The sequence below is a fragment of the Myotis davidii genome, unplaced genomic scaffold (genome assembly GCF_000327345.1).
Source record: "Myotis davidii unplaced genomic scaffold, ASM32734v1 scaffold299, whole genome shotgun sequence".
NCBI lineage: Eukaryota > Metazoa > Chordata > Mammalia > Chiroptera > Vespertilionidae > Myotis > Myotis davidii.
Genome location: NW_006293088.1, coordinates 351,821 through 358,539, shown reverse-complemented (window position 1 = coordinate 358,539; position 6,719 = coordinate 351,821). Strand labels below are relative to the sequence as shown.

At 49.1% G+C, this 6,719-nt stretch overlaps 1 pseudogene; it reads right to left on the bottom strand.

Annotated features, from left to right (window-relative positions):
• Window positions 1–4,092: 4,092 nt before the first annotated feature.
• On the bottom strand, window positions 4,093–5,487 carry LOC102754438 (annotated as a pseudogene).
• Between the last annotated feature and the right edge of the window lie 1,232 nt (window positions 5,488–6,719).

The following is a 6,719-nucleotide window of genomic DNA, read 5'->3' as shown; positions in this document are numbered from 1 at the left end:
CCTACCATCTCCCTTCACCATCACAGTTAAAATTTCCACTCTGATGGTCACTTAACCGCCTGTTGCTCCTCTTCTTCGTCAGATCTGACTTGCATGTCACCTCTCTAGGTTCTGGGGTCACCTCTTTTCGGATGGCCATGGCCTGAGTGGGAAACCTTGTACCCTGGAACTACATGGACACCGGAGGAGATGACAGGTAAAGGCTGGAGATGACATGATGCTCGGACGCTGCTCCAGACTGCCCAGTGCCCCCTCCTGACTTCTCCCATCTGGCTTCCATCTGACCGGAGCAGCTGGCCAGGTGGTTTTCATTTGCAGATGAAACCCCAGCAGCTCCATGGTCACAAACCTCCTGACCCTATAGTCGATGCCAGACCGACAGGCACAAAGTGCACTTGTATCACTGAGTAGGACTGAAAGGCCACACTTTCCAAAGCTGAAACACGGGGTAAAAGAACAAAGTGGGGTCTTGATGCTTGAAGAGCTGACGACAGCCAAGAAAAAGAAATGCAATGGTCTAACAAGGGAGTGGATTCCTACATGTCCTGCAATGTCTCACACTGAAGATGCCGGCATATTGGACCTTATTTCCAAGCTGCTCGTTAGCACATTCAAGACAATGAGTGAATAGGCAGGTTGTCAATGTGAATTATGATATGTCTATGCAATGTAATGTCACAAAACAGCTAAGATCGATTTTATAAAGAAAATAGTAATAATATACAAAAACGGTGATTATGATTATAATAAACTAGGAGCCCAGCATGCGAGATCACACGAGACCCAGGACCCAGACTCCCGAGGCTCGGCGGGACCCAGAAAGAGTCCCACGGCCACCACTGCCACGGGAGGTGGTACACAGAAACCCGTCTGCTGCCCCAGCGGGACCCAGAAACCCACCGGCGCCTCCGGTCAAGTCCTCCAGAGTCAAGTTCCTGCCCACCGACGTGTGCCTCGCTGCACACTCAGCCCCGCCCACCCCGCGCACACAGCCTCCTGCTGATCGGTCATTACAGTGTGATGGCGTGACGACCACAGGCTTTTTATGTAATAGTTATGCCAACAAAGGGTTTTCTGTGTGCCAGACACTGCTCTAAGTGCTCTACATATATGACCTCATTCAATCCTCATAACATGCCTACAGCTAGATAAGAGGACTGAGATACAGAGCGGTTAAGGAACTAAGCAAAGATCACAAAGTTAGTAAGTGATAGAGCTGGAGTATGGACCCAGAGCCATGTTTTTAGATACCATGCATTATTGCCACCCACAATATAATAATCAAGGTAATATAACATAGCAACATAACATATATATAACAATATCTATGTATTCATCTGCCATAAAATTAAATTATAATCATAAAAGGCCAGAGAGAAATACTCCAACATAACGAATGTTTTGTCTTAAGTAGTGGGATTAAGGTAATTATTTCTTTTTATACTTTGCTAATTTTCTACAATTTACAAAATCAGAAAGGGACCATGACTATTATCACTTTCAAGTCCTTAGAGAAAGATAGTGAGTGTGCTGGAACTAGGGATTCCCAAAAATTAGTCCCTGACAGTTATAATGAAACTTTCACACAAGTTACTTAAATCCCACCACCACCACACGTTTCTTATCCTGTGAAATGGGAATAACGTTGCCTAAACTCAGAGATGTATTAGGATGAAATGAGAGCAGAGATAGAGCTCCTGGCACAAAATCTGGAATCAAAACAATGACATCTTTCCTGGGGCCCCAGACATTATTCACAATAACAACAGCTACTACTGTTTGATGCCCACCCTACCTGGCATGTAACATACAGAGCCAGCTCTTTCTAACTCCGTGGCGGGCAAAAGGAAGAAAAGAGGTTCAGAAGCTTGTCCAGGGCCATGGTGCCTGGAAGAGGCTGGCTGGAAATTCAAATCAAGTTTCCCAATTCCAGGGTCCACACTCCTTCCTCATCAAGGCCTCACTTACAGACCAAGTTCCAGGTGAAGGCGGTACCACCACCACGTTGGGGCTTCCTAGCACCACCATCTTCCTCTTTCTGACCACTCCCTTCCTTTTCAACTATTTCAGATTCCTCCGGGTTCAGGGAGAAGGGAGCACAGCATGCCTCACAGTATAGGTCTCAGTATCTTTGTTCACACTACAAACCTGATCCACCTGGTTCAATTATCCCCCAACTGCCCGTATTCAGCATAAGTTCACAGACAAATGGGTGCTGATAGTCTTGGGAGCAAGCTTCAGCCCTCCCCTCCTAAAGCCAGACAAGGAACAGTCTATTTTCCAAACTAAATTTAAGAGAAAAGACCGTTTGCCATCTTGGTATATTTGATTCCAGGTGGGAGAGTGGTAAGGTAGTCTTTTTCAAGTTGTCCCAACAGCACAAAAAGCCCAACCTCGGGAGGCTCCGCTGGGTAAGCGATGGCATTGCCGTGGATTCCGGGCCGGACCGGTGGAGAATAAGTGTCCATTTGCAACACTGGGCACGGGAGCGCTTTAGAAGGGGCCCTTCTCAGAGGCTGTCAGTAAGCCATCTCAAAGCAGAACCAAGCTTTGACAATGCATCCTGACTCACGGGCAGAGGTGGGCCCTGCTTTAAGAGACCAAACGTAGTCCCTCCCCAACCTCCCAAACAGACTTCCTGCAAGGGTTAAGCAGAAGAATGTTTTACTTTTTAAAATTTTTAATCAAGTTCATCATATGGTCCTTTAGGGTGTAGACTTGATGTACAAAATGTCCACTTTACTTACTACACACTTCAGCAGTGTTTCTAGAGTCTAAAAGCAAAGGCTACCTCAACTGGGCCCATCTTGAAACAGGAGGAGGAGTACTTGGAGATGATCAAGGTTCACCCCATCATTTCACAAACAAGAAAACTGAATCCAGAAAAAAAGAAGCTTGCACAAGAACCCTTGGAAGCTAAGGGCCATAAAAATGATCCTTTTACACATTTGCAACATCAGCTGACATTTAGCCTTGTGTTGGAAAATCTTTTATTTCTGAAGGATAAAGGGGCAGGGGAGGAAAAGTATCTAAAATGCAGACACCACATTTGTTTTGGAAAAGACCAGTCCAGAGTGCACAAAAGGTCATGAAAAACTCCAATGACACCACCAGCAATGTTTGTCTTTGGAATAATAGAAAGGGATGTTTATTATTTGTAAAAATTATCTTTGCTATTATATGACTCATTCCTGCATGCTAGGACTGCTCTCATCTAGTGCCAAGAAATGAATGCTAAATTAGAAAGTTTGCAAGTTATCATTGCCCAGTAAGTGCCACACTGCAGAGCAAACGTATATGCACCAAATCAGCCCTGCAGAGGGACTGTCACTGTCCCTCTCACTATTACCAGCTTTTCCTATTTTACTGTAAGACCCTGACGACATGTTAATGCCAGAACTCATCAACCTCAGCAGTTTAATTGCTCAGAAACACCCAGAGTCAGCATGAGTTCCCAGGGGTCCTGGCACAAGGAAGGGGAGTGGTGGGGGTCAGAGGACAGAAACAGGAGAGGAACAAGGAAAGAAAGACAATGGTTGAGAGAAAAAGAACTTGATGCCACAGGTGGCACACAAGGAGCCTTTCAGGGTGCAAGCGCACAACCTATAACTGGCAAAACAGTAAAGTTTTCTTGATTCCAACTACGTGGTGGAAAGGGGGGAGCATATAATGACAGATAAAATAATACTAATACCACCCTACATGTGTGTAGCGCCTCCTCGGACAGAGGGTAGGTGGATAATACCATTCCTTCTTTACAGAAGAGGGAGCAGAGGCTCCGGAGGTCAGTGCCCCAGTGTGTAGACCAGGCTGGGACTGTTCGGTGAGCACACTTCTGCCCGGGGCAGTATTGCTTCCTCTTCTCTGATGACTCAAGTACCTAGGCCTCAACATACCCAAAACCAACCTCAGGGTTTTCTCCCACCAAAACCTATCAAGTACATGTAGATAATAGCTAATATTTACTAAGCATTTACTATGTGTCAGTAATGATGCTATGAAGCATTTAAAAATATATATATTTTTTGAGCTCTTTCCGACTTTATGGAACAGCAGCGTCCCCACGTGCTGTCCCCCCAAGTCCCCAGGGCGTCAGGGGCTGTGCTTCTGCTGCTTCCAGAAGCGCTTGACTTCGCGGTGCCCCGCAGGCGTCACCACCATGAGCTGCTTGGCCATGTTCTCGAACACCAGCGCGCCCAGCTCCCACGCGCGGGCCAGCAGCAGGTCAAAGTCCACTTGCGACAGGAACTGGTTATACAGGACGCCCTCGGTGAAGAGGAGTCTGTCCCTTTCCAGCTCCCACAGCCGAATCTGGTCTGTGATGGTGGGCGGCAGCACAGGTGTCTGTTTAAGCATCACTGGGTGGGCCCTTGTCCTTAGGAAATGATCTGCTGGGCTGTAATGCCGCTGGCGATGGCCTGCTGCACGCTCTCCCGGGTGACCTGCGCCACCACCATGTTGGGGAAGCGATAGAGCATCTCAGAGAAGAGGGCAATGAGGGCGATCTGCAGCTCCGACTCTGTGTAGGCGTACAGCTGGTAATTGGTTTCCACGACAATGAAGCCTGGCTGATGCGCAGTGCCCCCCGCCCCAGAAACACCCGATGAGAGACTGATGGCCAGGCGCGTGGGGTAGTACCGCCGAGACTTCCTCTTCCTCTGGAAAACAAGCCCAAACTCACGCCGAGAATCACTCATACCTTCCACAGAGTAATCCTTGCCCAGAGAAGAGAAGCTGAGCTGGAAGAGGAAGGAGAGGATCTCCACCAGGTCCATGCCCCGACTCTGGGCCGTCTGCAGGTGCTGCAGCATGAAGTACCAGAGCTGGGCGGGGGTGTCCAGCAACAGGAACTGGAAGCCAGCAGAGGTGATGCAGGCGGCTCTCCAGGCTCAGCACTCTTCATAAGCCCCGCCTGGCTGAGGAGCTGAGCCAAGTCCTGGCTGACGGCTGCACTGGGGGAGCCCGCCATGAAGTGCAGGACCACCTCCCATCGCTCCTCGGCGTACTTATCCAGTGAGGGGACATCCCGGGCATGCTTGTCTGGTCCCAGCTGACTTGTGTCATCAGACCAGGCCTTGCCCCCACCCAGAAGCGCAGTGCGGAGGTTCTGGTGGAAGACGGGGTTGAGGATGAGGCCCTGGAGGCCACCAGGAAGCAGCTGCGTGTGCCGGATCCGGGGCCGCTCAGCAGCCCTGTACTTTCCTCCTGAGCTTTGCTGAATTCCTTCTTCACCCACAGGCCACAGCAGCTTGTGGCAAAGGCTGCTCCAGAAAGAGCATCCACATCACCCAGTTCTTAGCCAACGACAGGAGCTCCCTGAAGACAGCCAGACAGGTGGCGGGGTGCCCATAGAGTTGGTCCAGTACCCCAGGGCTCAGGCCCCCAAGGAACTCCTGCAGATTCCTGCATTGTAGGTGTGCTCGGTTCAGTCCACCCCTCGACGGGGTGCTCTCCATTGTTGGGGTCCAGCCCCAGCAGGTCCAGGGGTTCCCAAAGGTGTGGATGGAGTCGGTGAAGAAGGAATGACACGGAGGCAGCGTTCAGTTGATCAGCAGCCTAGCCAGGATCTCCAGCCAAGTTCTGTTGCTGGTTCTCCAGCCAGGTTCTGTCTGGGATCTCCACCCAGGTTCTGTCTTTTATTGTCTTGTTACATCTGTATTTATACCAGTTGATTTTAATCCTGTCAATTTCTATTCCAAAGGTTAGGGCGTTTCTTATCTCCATTCCAGGGAGTAAAGATTATGTAGCTTAAGGGTGATTGTTCGTAGTTAAAGAGATTACCCGCCTGGCATTTAGTGAAGGGGTTTTATTCCCTCCCTAACTTCAGGGGAAAATCCCTACCTGAGGAAACAACCTTTCTCGGAGAGGTGACCTTGGTTAAAACATATAGCGCCAAGAAGGTGAGTAAACATATTAAGAACAGTATGCCATATACGCCAGGTCCCTTGAAACATATGCTGTGCAGATGTTTCGTCCCGGCAGCGACTGTGTCAAGCAGCAAGGATGGACCGGCTTCCGGCACTCCATCACCACTCTGTCGACCCCAACTCATGTACGTCACTTAATCGGAGTCAATGTCTCGAACTGGCTCCAGGAAACAGGGGAAAGGACGGTTAAAAATTAGAGAAAAGGGTAGGGAGAGCGACGAAGGCTTTCACAGACAGGGGTCCTGAGTGGAGGATGTAAAAAAATCTAAAAATATATTTTTATTGATTTCATAGAGGAAGGGAGAGGGAGAGAGATATAGAAATGTCAATGATGAGAATCATCCATCGGTTGCCTCCTGCATGTCACCTTCTCCCCACCCCCTGCCCCGCTCGAGACTGAACCCACAATCCGGGCATGTGCTCTGATAGGGAATCAAATTGTGAGTTCCTGGTTCACAGGTCGACACTCAACCACTGAGTCATGCTGGCGGGGCAACTATGAAGCATTTTAATTCATGATTTTATTATTTCACTAAATTGAAATTTCTCGATTTCTGCCCATTTCTCCATTCTCATTCCCCACCCTGATCTTTGATCCCACAGTCTTGTTTCGGCCCTTCTTATCACTAACCTCCCTGCCACAGGGTTTTGCACATGCTGTTCCTCTGCCAGGGTTGCTACTCCCTTAGCTCAAGCCTAGCCCTTCCTGACCATCCTTATGGTGAATCCCCTATTCTCGCCTCTGTGGCAGCATACCTCCCGCTGGGAACCATGGCCATCTATGTAGTGTTT